Genomic DNA, 16,341 nt, shown 5'->3' with positions numbered 1-16,341 from the left:
ATATAATATAATATAATATAATATAACCCACAAAAACTTTTATTTTGTATGAAAGAAGGCAAATATTTTGTGGCAAAAAATGGCAAAATGTGGTTGAAATTTAACATTTTTTAAAACAAATCAAAATTATTTACTTATTTTGACACTGTTTTATTTGAATTAATTATGGGACACTATTTTTTTTTAAATAACATTATTTAAAAAAATAGCCCCATATGATTTATTTAAATGCTGTTAAAATATAATATAATAATAGAAATATAAAATATATGGCCCAAATGATTTACTTTAATGTTATGAAGATGTATATTTATATAATTAATTATATTACATGATATAAGATATGATATGACATTATATTTGGCCTTTTTTTTTAAATAAAATAAAATAAAATAACATAATAAAATATGATTTACTTAAATTAGATGAAAATTAATATAATATATAAATATAATATAATATAATATAATATAATATAATATAATATAATATAATATAATATAATATAATATATAATATATATATATAATATAATATAATATAATATAATAAAACCCACAAAAACTTTCATTTTGTATGAAAGAAGGCAAATATTTTGTGGCAAAAAATGGCAAAATGTGGTTGAAATTTAACATTTTTAAAAACAAATCAAAATTATTTACTTATTTTGACACTGTTTTATTTGAATTAATGATGGGACACTATTTTTTAAAATAACATTATTTTAAGAAAATAGGCCCATATGATTTACTTAAATGCTGTTAAAATTAACATAACATAACATATGAAAGAAGGCAAAAATGTAGTGACAAAATTCCAGTTTTTACTGTATTTTTGATCAAATAAATGCAGCCTTGGTGACTTTCAAAGACATAAAAAATCTTAATCTTATCCCAAACATGACTTATTTTTGACACTATTTTTACTCTATTTGTTAGTAAAATTCACAAATAATACCAACGAAACAGTAATTAACAATGAATTAAACATGACATTTTGATGTAGAAACACTACATGGAAAAAAGCAGCATGCCGTGAACATCCTGATAAACGGCACCATTTGTCTCACAATTGAGAAAGAAAACCAAACACGACATGAGGGTGAGTTTTCATTTTTGTGTTAATTATCATTAAAAAAATTAGCATGAAAGAGAAGTGCTATTCTTTTCTTCTCTATTGTACAGTATATCCGAGTGAAACGCTTCTCAAACAAGAACAAATGTAGGGCGGGGCTTGATTATGTCTGTGAGGAATTGATTGGATGGTTGTGGTTTGCTATTGGTGGATGTCATGTGAGTGACAGGTTGCCCCGCCCTCGTCATCAGAGAAGAGATGGAGAAGATATTCTGATTCAAGATTACGAGACACATGAATTTAAACGATTAATCATTGCTAATAAAAACCACAATATTCCATAAGAAAACAGAATTGTCAAATTTGATTTTTAAGAATACATTGCCTTGAATCCATGTGAATGTTTTAGACTCGATTCTCTCCGTCTTTAATGTGTCGCTCTTCTCTTTCCCAGAGAAACGCCAGGCTGTTCCAGATCCTCCTCTGTGAGTCATGAATTTATGATGGGACTCAAACCCAGCTCTGATTCGGCGTCTTTGTCCCCTTCACGCATGCCGATGGTTCGCAATAAATAATTCAGAGGTTTTTCACTCAAAATTATGATCATGGAGTCTGTTCGTGGTGCCATTTGAGCTATTTTAAAGCAATGATCCGTCACATCTGCCCTCAGACTCGCTCTTTGTTTTACTGTAAGCGTCTGGAGGAAGATGAGAGACGCTGCACAGGTGAAGAGGACGAGGCGCAGGTGAAGACGGGACGGAGCCTGAATGTGTTTGTGGGAGGCTGAGATTACACATTTTCTGAAGAAATAAATCATAGAGGTTTGGGGTGAATTATCCCTTTAAGTATCATATTTTATAAATATAGTAAGTCATCACGTTTAGTATGTCTGCTCACGTCATCCTGAACTTTCACAGCAGTGTTTCTCTTGGAAGCAGTTTCACACTCGCAGGTAACAGCGTCTGTACAGCATTTGTCTGTATGATGGAACGGCGCCAGCGTCTCTGTGCCAGTCGGGTTTCATTATACCCAACACTCCTGTTGCCATAGTAATTCACTATATGGCACCTCGCTGGCGTCTTTGATGAATCTCTGTCAAAGCGGCTCAGAATCGCTCACGATTATACGACTCACAACAGCATGTGCAAAACACACACACACTTCATCATCCACAGCTTCTCGAGAGTCTGACCCTCATCTGCGTCGCAAGTTAGCATTACCGACAGCAGCAGAGACTCTGAAACATTCGTGACAAAATGTTTCACACCCACTTTGAGTGACACAGAGATTAATGAGTCAAACAATGACTGTTAAAATATCACCCATCTGCTTTCACTAGCGTGCATGTAATGCAATATATCAAGAAGACGAAGAGAAAGAAACATGCATCTTCTGCTCAGCAAGGATGCATTTATTGATCAAAAATACTGTAAAAATAGTGAAATATTTTTACAATTTAAATCAGCTGTTTTCTATGTGAATATATAGTAAAGTGTAATTTATATCCTGTGATCAAAGCTGAATTTTCAGCATCGTTACTCCAGTCTTCAGTGTCACATGATCCTAATCATTCTAATATGATGATTTGATGCTCAAGAAACATTTATGATTATTATCAGTGTTGAAAACATGCTGTTAAAAACATCTGTAAACTGTGATGGATTAACACACAAGTTACGGATGACGCAATTATACCTACTATGAAATGCAATGCAAGTCACTTTGGATAAAAGTGTTAACATAATGCATAAATGCAAACTTTAAACTTTTGAAACTAATATTTAAAATGTATATTCTCTGTGCTCACCATATTTGTTAAAGGATTAGTTCACTTCAGAATGAAAATTTCCTGATAATTTCCTCACCCCCATGTCATCCAAGATGTTCATGTGTTTCTTTCTTCAGTCGAAGTGAAATTTAAGGAAATCATTCCAGGATTTTTCTCCATATAGTGGACTTCACTGGGGTTCAACGGGTTGAAGGTCCAAATGTCAGTTTCAAAGAGCTCTACATGATCCCAGACGAGGAATAAGAGTCTTATCTAGAGAAACCATTGCTCATTTTTGTGCCACGCATTATGTAATCATGTTGGAAAGGTCACGCGTGATGTAGGCAGAAGTACCGATCCAGTGTTTACAAAGCAAAAGTGCAAAGACTAAATCAAACGGCCTTTACATAAAAGGTAAAACAGCGATGTCTGACGATTTTGAAGTTTTTCGCCCTACCATGGTACTTCTGCCTACGTCACATGTGACCTTTCCAACATGATTACGTAATGCGTGGAGCATCACAGAGCAGTGCAAGATTACCATTTGTGGTTAAAAAGTATTTAATTTTAATTTTTTTTAGAAAATGTCCAATGGTTTCTCTAGATAAGACTCTTATTCCTCGTCTGGGATCATGTAGAGCTCTTTGAAACTGACATTTGGACCTTCAACCCGTTGAACCCCAGTGAAGTCCACTATATGGAGAAAAAATCCTGGAATGTTTTCCTCAAAAACCTTCATTTCTTTATGACTGGTCTTTAATAATGTTCTCAAATCGTTAGCACAAAAACATTATTTATACATCGTTCATAGAATGTTTTAGTTGGACATCTGTTTTTACATTTTTTAAATGTTACTATTTGTTTTAGAACGTTCAGAGAACATTCAAAAGTAACATTCCTAGAATGTTTGCAGAATGGAATGTTCCTTTAAAGGGTTAGTTCACCCAAAAATGAAAATTCTGTCATTAATTACTCACGCTCATGTCGTTCCACACCCGTAAGACCTTCGTTAATCTTCAGAACACAAATTAAGATATTTTTGATGAAATCCGATGGCTCAGTGAGGCCTGAGCAATGACATTTCCTCTCTCAAGATCCATTAATGTACTAAAAACATATTTAAATCAGTTCATGTGAGTACAGTGGTTCAATATTAATATTATAAAGCCACGAGAATATTTTTGGTGCGCCAAAAAAACAAAATAACGACTTATTTAGCGATGGCCGATTTCAAAACACTGCTTCAGGAAGCTTCGGAGCGTTATGAATCTTTTGTGTCGAATCATGATTCGGATCACGTGTCAAACTGCAGAAATCACGTGACTTTGGCACTCCGAACCGCTGATTCAACACAAAAGATTCATAACGCTTCTGGTGTGGAACGGCATGAGGGTGAGTAATAAATGACATTATTTTCATTTTTGGCTGAACTAACCCTTTAACATTCACAAAAAAGTTTTTAAAACACTTTCAGAGGACATTTACTGTCTCTCACAAACTGAGCACAGGACAGTTATTGATGAAGCTGTGGAGCGGCTGAGGACGGACGTTTCTCAATAATTAATTGTCTAATTAATGTAATTTATTGTCCACCTGAGCCTTAATCAGAAGCCGATAGGAAGCTGATAGTGATGAACAGAGGAACAGGCAATGTTTGGAACTGAATACTGCAATAGTACATACTGCAAAATCGTCAATTACCGCATCACGTTTAATTCACACGGTAAAAGAAAGTCTGCATACGAGGGTTACTGAATGAAGTCTGTTCTCGTTTTCTGTACAGTTTCCTGAAAGGACGGAAAGTCATTTTGATACGAGACCAAAATACCGGCCCTTCTAATACCAGTCGAGCTATTTTAGGTGGGTAATCAAACTTTAATCAATTTAATAAATCTTGCAGACATAAACCCTGGATTCAACCCATAACATGAACACGGGTCTGTAATTTCCTCTGCATCGATCGAGTTCCGCACAGCAGCTGCTCGTTTGATCTGTAAATCATTAATTAAAATGCAATATTGATAAGAGCCATATGACAGTTTGAGATTGCGTCCAGATTTATAGCCGGGCATCGAGAGAGAGGGTCATTTACAACTCTAACATCTGTTTCAGGAATCTAAAAAAAGTTATATTTTATATATGAAACTGTGTCTAAAACACACACAATCTCCAAGAATATGTGAAGAAACTTCAAGAAGTACGTGTTGTATCAGATGCATCTTTAAAAAGATGTAATAATTTAATGATTTAACGGTGGATTTGTGAATTCAGATGAATGTTTGATCTGAATCAGACGCGCTCCATCAACAGCTCCGGGTTCCAGATGGAGGAGCTTTAAGAAGGTTTAGGAAGAAGTTCAGACTCAAGAGCTTCAGGAGGAGCTTTAACTGCATCTTGATGTTGATGCTCAGACAGAAAAATGGCCATCCATCCGTCTATCCATCCATCCATCCATCCATCCGTCTGTCTATCCATCCTTCCACCTTTCCATCCATCCATCCGTCCATCCATCCATCCGTCCATCCATCCGTCCATCCGTCCATCCATCCGTCTATCCATCCTTCCACCTTTCCATCCATCCATCCATCCATCCACCCATCCATCCGTCCGTCTATCCATCCATTAAAACAACCATCTATCTATCCATCCATCCATCCATCCACCCATCCATCTGTCTATCCATCCTTCCACCTTTCCATCCATCCATCCATCCATCCATCCATCCATCATTCTCTTTCATCCATCCATCCATCCTTCTATCTTTCTATCCATCATCCATCCATCGTTCTATTTTTCTATCCATCCATCCATTTGTCTATCATTCATCCATCCGTCCATCATCTGTCTATCCATCCATCATCCATCTGTTCATCCAACCATCTGTCTATCCACATATCATCCATCCATCTTTCTATCCATCCATCCATTCATCTATCGTTCTATCTTTCTATCCAGCATCCATCCATTGTTCTATCTTTCTTTCTATCCATCCATCAATCTATTCGTCTATCATCCATCCATCCATCTATCATCCATCTGTCCATCTATCATCCATCATTCTTTCTATCCATCACCCATCCATCGTTCTATCTTTCTATCATCCATCCATCCATCCATCTATCCATTCATCTATCATCCATCGTTCTATCGTTCTATCCATCCATTCATCCATCGTTCTATCTTTCTTTCTATCCATCCATCCATCCATCTATTCGTCTATCATCCATCCATCCATCTATCATCCATCTGTCCATCTATCATCCATCGTTCTTTCTATCCATCATCCATCCATCGTTCTATCTTTCTATCCATCCATCCATCTATCCATTCATCTATCATCCATCATTTTATCTTTCTATCCATCCATCCATCCATCCATCGTTCTATCTTTCTTTTATCCATCCATTGTTCTTTCTATCTATCCATCATCCATCCATCGTTCTATCTTTCTATCCATCCATCCATCCATCCATTCATCTATCATCCATCCATCCATACATCGTTCTATCCAGCATCGATCCATCGTTCTATCTTTCTATCCATCATCCATCTATCCGTCTATCATCCATCCATCTATCATCCATCTGTCCATCTATCCATCCATCCATCCATCTTTCTATCCATCCATCCATTCATCCATCGTTCTATCTTTCTTTTATCCATCCATTGTTCTTTCTATCTATCCAGCATCGATCCATCGTTCTATCTTTCTATCCATCATCCATCTATCCGTCTATCATCCATCCATCTGTCTGTCATCCATCTGTCCATCTATCCATCCATCGATCTATCTTTCTATTCATCATCCATACATTGTTCTATCTTTACATCCATCCATCCATCTGTCTATCATCCATCCATCCATCTATCTATCTGTCTATCCATCCATCCACCCATCCATCTATTCGTCTATCATCCATCCATCCATCCATCTGTCTATCATCCATCTGTCCATCCATCTATAATTCTATCTTTCTATCATCATCATCTATCGTTCTATCTTTCTATCCATCCATCCATCCATCCATCCATCATCCATCTGTCCATCCATCATCCATCTATCGTCTATCATCCATCTGTCCATCTTTCTATCCATCATCCATCCATCATTCTATCTTTCTATCCATCCATCCATCTATCTTTCTATCCATCCATCCATCATCCATCCATCCATCTATTTGTCTATCATCCATCCATCCATCTGTCTATCATCCATCTGTCCATCTATCCATCCATCTATCATTCTATCTTTCTATCCATCCATCCATCCATCCATCCATCTATCATCCATCTGTCCATTCATTCATTCATTCATCCATCGTCTATCTGTCTATATAATTCTTTTGCCTTACATTGCAATTCAGATTCCTGTTTGCTACCTCAAATCAAATTCAATTTAAATTCAGGAATCATACTGGAATTCAAAAAGGCATTCTCAATTCAGTTCTGAATTTCCACACGAGTGGATTTAACTCATGAAGATAGACGTTGTGCGTCTCCAGCTGTCTGAGAGAGATTAATGCTAGCAGATCCAAACCAGATCTCATAGTTTAACCTTCACGCTACCGTCATAATCACCTCAGAGCAACACGAGGACTCTTGTGTGAATTTTCCTCAGCACTTAAATGAATCACTAATGTAATTATCTCATAAACAAGTACAGCCGCCCTCAGTGATGTCCAGAAGAGATGAACGATGATTGCAGTTTCACCCAGAAGCTCAGTTTATATTTGTCTTAGGGTTGAAGAGATCGAGCGAGAAACCTGTTGGACTTTACTTGTTAAACAGACATGCGTATCCATCTCTTTAACGAAGTTATTGCCACAATAAGCTTTAGGGTGCACTGATATGATTTTAATTCAATTTAGCCTACGGTAATAAATCTGTCTTTCTCTTTGTTCATCGTTCATGTCTGCTGTGTTGGGCAAGAGCAAAAGCTCTACAATACTAGAACTAAAATCAAAAGTTTGGGGTTGTTAAGATTTTTTAAAAGTCTCTTCTGCTCACCAAGGCTGCATTTATTGGATCAAAAATAGAGTAAAAATGGTGAAATATTATTCCAATGTAAATCAGCTGTTTTCTATGTGAATATATAGTAAAATGTAATTTATTCCTGTGATCAAATCTGAATTTTCAGCATCATTACTCCAGTCTTCAGTGTCACATGATCCTTCAGAAATCATTCTAATGTGATGATTTGATGTTCAAGAAACATTTATGATTATTATCAATGTTGAAAAGAGTTGAAACGGTGATACAATTTATTTTTCAGGATTCTTTGATGAATAGAAAGTTCAAAAGAACAGAATTTATTTGAAATAGAATCTACTGTAACATTATAAATGTCTTTACTGTCACTTTTTTCAATTTAATGTGTCCTTGATGAATTCATTTTTGTTTAAAAAATGGAATTTGCATGCAGCATCACACAGATGTTTCAGTTACAGATGATTATGATTAGTTTATCCTGTGAGCAAAAGTGCCAGAGATAACGTAACATTCAGCTGATCATGTGACTTTACTCGCGTCCTTGCATAAAACTTTATAACAAGTAAAAATGCACCTTTAACTTAAACCTGCTAATACTCTTCCTGTGGTCTATTAGCCAGATTTTTTTTTTTCAAATGACTTATGATTCATAAAGCCGGTCTCTCTTTGTCTCATCAGTCAGATATGGTCTCTAGCAGACAGTCTTTGTCTTTTAATAGATATCTCATAATTCTACATGTCTGTTCTTTTATTCTGGAATGAATTCTAATGAGATGAGGGTGTCAGAGGTGCCGCACTTCTGTTCAACACTGCTGCTGCCGAATCACACTGTTTAACATGCAGTTTATACAAAAAATAAATGAATAAAAGTCACATTTCTTCCAGTAACATCATATGCATTTTTTGAACCCTTTACTACAAAAAAAAATGACTTGCATACAAAAGGAATGAAAACTATAACAAATGCAATCTCTTTCATTTCTCAGTTGTTTCTCCTAGACCAGGGTTTCCCAAACTGGGGTTTGTTAGAGTATGAATTTATTTAAATGATAAAAAATGCAGAATTAAATGAAAAAATAATTGGGGCTAAGCACAAAAAGCATGATGAGTTATTCAAGCATGGCTGGGAGCATCAGACCGACTGCAACAATGAGTAATTAAAGACATTTTTAGATGATTTTAATTCAAAACGGCTGAAAACTAGTTATATGATTTAATTGCTTATGACTTTTGACCAATAGATAGCAATGACACATAAAAAGTTTGATGTCAATATGACAGAGCACTGCAGAAAATCAGCTTGGCATTATGCCACAACATTTGTTGATGTGTTATTCGAAAACGTATTTCTTTGAAAAGCAGGTTTTCAAAGAAATTCAAAATGGCAGACAACAATTTCGACCAAACATGGTATAATTGGCATCATTTTCAGTATGACTCAAGGAATCCATCAAGACCACTTTCATTAAAATAGGCAAAACTTATCAAAAGATATTAGCACAAGTTCCAAGCAAAAGAAGCCATTTTTGCATAGCTCCTGACCAGTAGGTGGCACTGTGCTGAAACACTGCAAGTAGCTTCAGGTCATGCTTGTGATGACATGTACCAAGTTTGGTCTGGATACGCTAAGGCATTGTGGAAATATAGCCTTACATACATTTTGATGTGGTCTAGATCAAATTCACATGTTATTCGAGAATGGTTTGATTTATCAAAACATAATGATGGAAAAATTGAGCTTTGCAAAGCACAGAGGCTATCATAAAGAGGTTCATTACTTGAAGCTTTTCAACAAGGTTCACAAAAAGTGGAAAAAGCTGCCTTTGCGTCCAAGATGACCCAGCTTCATTTAATAATTCAGTTTGTGCAATGAAAACCGTATAAAGCAGAGAAAAGTCTATATAAATAAGTCTTTCACATGTCATTGTACTTACACAATGTGTGAATAAATGAGTCTGTGAATACATTTGTGGAGATAATAGGCAAGGCTCATGTAGGCATATATGATCAAAATAAGAAGATTATCGTGGAATGGTCAGTTGAAATACTGGGAATGAATAACTACACATGTAAATATTTATTCGTATTATGATTTATTCTTTTCAACGAGGCGAATGACACTTCAAACAGTGAAAAGGGTTCGCATTATTTGAATCAATGTGGTTGTGTGCATCACAGATGATGGGGTTATGGCAAAACGAATCAAGCTCCGGTACAGTGCTTCACAGTGATTGTTTCGTTTTTTTGATACAAGCTTCAAAGCTTCGCTGTCGAATGTCACATCACTATTAACTTTTAGCCAGCATGGTCTAAAGATGACATGAGCCAATTTTGGTGGAAATCATGTATGGCGAGTTTGAAAAAGTTTTTTGGAAATTTCAAAATGGTGGAAAGATTTTCATGACGGAAAATTACGGTGGAGCTAGAGGGATTGAGTTAGGGACTCCAAAATTGCTGTGCTTAATGTTCAGCCTGTCCTCTATCTCCGTGCCAAATTTCATAATTTTCCCATAAACAGTTCTATGGAAGGAAGAATAATAATTAGAACACTAACGAATTCACCTTCGGTGCTTGGCCCCTACTAACAATTACTTAAAAAGAGGAAATATTTGTTTATCTGCATGTCATGTGAACATAAACCAACATCAGAGAATCGTAAACATGCAAATGTGTTGATAAATTATTGAAATGATTGAAAAAAGAATCCAAAGACTGCATTCAAAAGCAATCAAGGCTATCTCAAACGATCTGAGCCGCACCGCATTCATTTTACAGCTCTATACTCTTGCTGAATAACAACACATTTGTATTTTTCTCCTGAGGAATTTTAAATGAATACTTAACTAAGAACTCCATTAAGTTCCCTGAGCTTTTAAAGAGCAACCTTTGAGCCATAAAATTTCCCTCTGGGAGCATTTAGGGAACAAAACAAATAAAAACACCATTGTGTGCGCCGAGTCTTAATTACGTGGATCCACTCCGCTAACAAAAGGGGAAACTTCCAAAAACACATGGAATGACACACATTTCCTGTTGCTACTTCGTTTCCTCGTCAAATGTGTTCCGTTTCTCATTACTTCATTCTACACAATCAAATAGCAAAAACAGACGGCAGCGCTGATTTGGGTTCGTTAGAGGAGCGTTCATTACCTCTGATGCCAAACCGGTGTGGATACAGGGACCCTGCCTTTCTGTGACAGGACGCCCAGACAGGAAATGCACAACATTAAACATGTAAAAGGTGTAAAACTGGTACTATAAAGTCACCATGAAATCAAAACTTACCACTCTTATTTTTATGGAATATTGTGGTATATAATCTAAATTAATTATCGTGCATATTATTGTTTGAAATTCATGTGTCTCGTATCTTGAATCAGAATATCTTCTCCATCTCTTCTCTGATGATGAGGGCGGGGCAACCTGTCACTCACTTGAGATCCACCAATAGCAAACCACAACCATCCAATCAATTCCCCACAGACTAAATCAAGCCCCGCCCTACATTTGTTCTTGTTTGAGAAGCGTTTCACTCAGATATACTGTACATCACAGCAAGGACGAAAAGCCTTTCACTTCTCACATTTCATTTAAAATGTAATGTGCATCTGTGTGATTTTCTCACCTATTTGAGGAATCATTCATGGTGTAGTTCAAGGTTAGTGGTTTGTTTGTTCGCCGGCGAGTATGAGCAACAGTAACAGTGACGCTGGTCTTAGATAACAGCACTAATGCTGCTCATTTAAAATTCAATGTACGCCTAACATATGCAAATGAGCACTTAATCAAAAGGAAGCATCGTACAAAAAAATCCTCTGCAGTCTGATCAGCACAAACAATGCATTTATTCTAATTCACTGGTTTTAATCATAACTGTCAACCCGGTGGACCAGCTAATGTGCCATTCTGCCATAATCAAGATTATTTTGTTGCTTCTGTTCGGCTCCTTTGCTTGATTAACAGAGAAACCAAATAGCCAGAGTGATTATATTCCTGATGAACGAAGCCGTCTGATTCACCTTCACATGGACACGGGAAACAGAATGATGCGAACATGCATGCCATGTATATTATAGCTTCATTTCTCTCTCTCTCTATTTCCATCTCTCCATGCTCCGTCTTTCTCACGTTCTCGTTGGCGGTTTGAGATTGTAGCCTGTTTAAAACCCTCATGGCCCCGGGCAACGCGGTAACGCGCCTGTCAGAAGCACTTTCTGTTATAATGGCCTGGACTTGCGAACTGGAGAGAGGCAGATAACACGCTGTACACACACACACATATATATACATAAGCTTATCTCATATTCTGTTTTTGCCTGATTTTACCATACAGATACCAACAGCTACGTTCCTAAACCTAGTATTGCACAGAGAAGACAATCCCAGAATGCTAGAATAGCGCATTTATAAAATTATGACTCCAGTAATATCATATGTGTCAAAAGAGATTTGTTTTATAATTCTAAACTCTTACTCAATGACAAATATTGACTCATTTGTGTCTGTTTTTATTTCACCAGAGGAATTTTTGGCATCTGAGACAAAGATGATATCTAATTGAAACCTAACTAAGATCTGCCAAATTTGAAACACAAGTCCCAGAGCAATAAAATGTTCATCTGGGGTGTCTCAGAATATATCTTTTATTTGGGGGTGTTTCTCCAAGGGAGCGGTCGGACAGTGGCTAGAAAATTAATCAACAGTACAAAAATACAACAAAAAAATGAGACTGAATAGTCCAACACCAGCGAATATGCTGCGTTCGCAACATATCGGAAATTTCCAACTTCCCACTTTGAGATTAAGAGCTTGTCGCATTCAAGTGGTTTGTTATTGGAAAATTTGAATTATTCTTACTTATTTCTTGGGGAAATCTTATTAAAGCCAAAGTGAATTGACGATATTTTTTAATCAATATCCAATGGATATTCATTTGTTGACAACCATAAACACGAGCAATCTAGATAAATCAGCTTGCTGACGATTCTGGAATTTTGGACAAATTTGCTTTAGCACCGAAATGGCTTTGTGCACACGTGCGACGTCAAGCATACGGATCTTGGTTGATCCATATGGATCAGGCACCACGGTTTGAAATACACGTGATCCTCGAAGTTTAACCATAATAGAGCGAAAGTTTATCATTTGCACATCTTTTAGGTTGTGTCAGTTTAAACATTCAAGTGATTTTAAACCATTCGAGTGAAAGAGAACTAAATTCTGAACTCACACGCTGTTTTCTGTGCACACACACACACACACCGAATTCCGCGTCTATTTGTGCATGAACGGACATATACATGCAAATTTATGTCAAAATGCCCATCTCGGTGAGTATCCTCATAAACACAGATGCTAATGGCTTACGCAAACGTAAACAATTAAAAAAGAAAACGTATGTGTAACAGTATATTGGATCCGTGCATTCGCTCTTAAAGTGACAGCAGCCTAATAAACCTGCTGCTTTCTGTCATTAATGATAATCAAACGACAAAATACAAAGAGAAAATCACTTTTGAAGCTTTAACAAAGATTAACTATATTTAATTTATACAGTGAAGACTATGCAGTGTTATTTTTGCATTTGATTATTCAATCTCTGTACATGAATACTGTTAGACTTAGCTAAAAAAATATAAAGCACTGTTTATTTCATTTGTATCTTTGTTCTATTGTATATATATCTGTGCTTATAATGTGTTTATTATTTTCTATGCAGATTCACTCCACTACAAAATTACCCCAATCATTCTAGAATGATTAATTCTTTCAAAATAGAGCTATTCAAGTCATCTGCTGAAATTTTCATTTCGCAATATATATTGCAGAAAAACAAAATCGATATTGTGCAATTCCAATATCGTGCAGCCCTAAAATAAAGGCTATTTTCGCTGCGTATAAAACATACAATATGCTTCAAATGGTTATTCATACATATATAAATATTGTCTTTAATGGCAAGACAAGGCGATGTAGCTGTTGTGGAAAAAACGAATAAAGAATAGCAGTTGCAAAAGCAATCGTTCTCCAGCCATGTTTAAAGTCGGAAACTCTAAAACAGTAAATATGACTTGAGAATGCTTTCATGTCCAATTTCCCACTAGGAAACTCGTATTTACGTATTCTGATAGCATGTGAAAAAAGCATTAAATCATACTATGAGCATGAAGGAGGAACCGAGAAATAATTAGATATTTCGCCTAAAGCACATCACAATATCTTCAAAGCAGCTTTACAGTAAAAATCAGTGTGTCTCAAATGATCAATCACATGTATTACTGCTGTTCTATATTCCTTTAATGTGGAAACTAAATGTATAAATATTTTAATAAATTATGTACACATACTGGACTAAAAATCCCCAAAGCAGAAAAGATAAATGTTTACAAGACATGTTAATACTAACACACACTATGAGTTCGGCTTTTCATCTTCATCTATATTGATTTTTATCTTTTTTTATAGTTTATTCTCAGCATAAGCCTATTTGTTGGCACCATTCCACATGAGTTAGTGTGAAAATTAATTTTGAGTCAATACAATCTGGTGATGAAATGTGTGCCGCGCGACAACCTTCTGTTTCGTTTGCTTTTGTTCTGATTTCTAGAATAGAAACTGAGACAGTCACTTCTTCAATATAGTGTCTCAAAGCAAATAAAGCCATAATACAGGACTGAACAACATCACACAGTCTGGATGAGAGTCGGCTCACTTTATCCAAACAAAACTTTCAATGTTTCCTCAGCATCCAGGATGAAAGCGACACACTCCTGCAAAGAAGAACCTCCAGCTGATGTTGCGTAACCTCAGTGTTTTCAGCCCACGCGCTCCACAGGTAGTGCGGCTCCAGGGTTCACCTGTTCTCCCCCTGTGTGTGTGTTAGTGTGTGTTAGTGTGTGTCTGTGAAGTTCACTCACCCAGGTCTGGAGTGAGACGGCTGCGTCCTCATCTGTCTGTCCGTGAGCGTGCGCGTCTCTCCTCGTCTCCTGCTCGCCGTCACCTTCTCCTGTCTGTCCATAAGTCACACGACCGCGTCCATACGTGTCCTCAAGCCCGAGTGTGTGTGTGTGTGTGTGTGTGTGTGTGTGAGCTGTTTACCTCTCAGCTGCTGGCATCAGAAACGCCGAGCACATACAATCCTCTTCCTCCACACGCACGATCAGAGATGCTCTTCCAGAGAGTGTCAGCGCGCGCACTCGCTCGCGTGCTGGTGTGTGAGAGAGACAGAACACACACTGTCTCTGGCGCTGTCTATCTGCTGCTGTTTGGTTTCGCTGCTGCTGACACACACTCAGGGGGCGTCTCGCAAGTGCAGCACTGGAGCAAAAACGTAGCGTCGCTAAGGGATCGCGATAATTCAATTACATTCCGTGCAATTCATGTTTTTTGTGTATAGCAATTTTTACAATACATATAGTTTCATAGAAAGATGCAATACATGTGATAAACATTTTGACATTTTATGAATTCAAAAAGTATTTTAAAGGAGTGATTGATTATGATTTGATTTTTTTAATTTTAGTTAGTGTGTAATGTTGCTGTTTGAACATAAACAACATCTGCAAAGTTACGACGCTCAAAGTTCAATGCAGAGAGAGATATTTTCTTTAAAAGAATTTGCTGTTTGAACGGCTGGTAGGGACTGCAATGAGCTTCTTCCCGGGTTAGTGACATCACAAACCCTAAAATTTACATAAACCCCGCCCCCGAGAACATGCAACAAAGGGGGCGGGGCCATGTTGGGCTGCTTTAGAGAAGAGGAAGAGTTGTTTTTACGCCGGACTGCTTCACAAACGAGGGTCAATTCAACACAAAAGATGAACATGACGGCACATGCTAGTGGATGAGTTGAATCAACTCCACAGCAACTACATAAATTTATCCACTAACCATTCAGAAACGTCTAAAAGTTGTAACTTCTTCCTGAGTCTCTCCATCAGTGTCGACTCCGGTTTGAACAATGTAAGGCTGAACACTTTCGTCATTTTGGCTGCGTGAGATTCTCCAGCTTTGTTGTTGTTGAGCTGTTAAAGCTCCGCCCTCTTCTGGAAAGCTCCAGCTCATTTGCATTTAAAGGGACACACACAAAAATGGTGTGTTTTTGCTCACACCCAAATAGGGGCAAATTTGACAAGCTATAATAAATGATCTGTGGGGGATTTTGAGCTGAAACTTCACACACACATTCTGGAGACACCAGAGACTTATATTACATCTTGTGAAAGAGGTATTATAGGTCCCTTTTAATATGTTGCTAAGCAATTGCAATGGTATTCTGGGTGGTGGCTTATGGAGGACTATAGTAATTTGATTCTGGGCCAAATCTGGTTGAGTTTCGGATGAGAGTTTGGCCACATACCACATGGAATTTTAGCCCAAGATTGTCCCAAAAGCTGATTGCTGAAAGTAAACCAGATCCATGCCTGAAGCAGACCAAAACTTATCCACATCATCTTCCATATCCCCATAATTCAGCCATAACTGGCCCAAAACTCCCCAGATGTCAACCA

General features: G+C 37.0%; 1 protein-coding gene across 2 annotated transcripts in view; it reads right to left on the bottom strand.

Annotated features, from left to right (window-relative positions):
- LOC125251456 (leucine-rich repeat and immunoglobulin-like domain-containing nogo receptor-interacting protein 3) overlaps positions 1 to 15,108 on the bottom strand; it is a 50,974-nt gene extending 35,866 nt beyond the window's left edge. The window contains exons 1-2 of one of the 2 annotated variants that reach the window (XM_048164481.1): positions 14,930 to 15,108; positions 14,749 to 14,841 (exon numbers count right to left, since the gene is read on the bottom strand). The gene's annotated coding sequence lies outside the window, so the exon portion shown is untranslated. Of the gene's footprint in view, positions 1 to 14,748 lie in introns of both variants that reach the window. The other variant, XM_048164480.1, reaches the window with a different exon arrangement.
- Positions 15,109 to 16,341: the final 1,233 nt, after the last annotated feature.

The sequence above is a fragment of the Megalobrama amblycephala genome, linkage group LG17 (genome assembly GCF_018812025.1).
Source record: "Megalobrama amblycephala isolate DHTTF-2021 linkage group LG17, ASM1881202v1, whole genome shotgun sequence".
Lineage (NCBI taxonomy): Eukaryota > Metazoa > Chordata > Actinopteri > Cypriniformes > Xenocyprididae > Megalobrama > Megalobrama amblycephala.
This window is presented reverse-complemented; position numbering and strand designations above follow the sequence as displayed.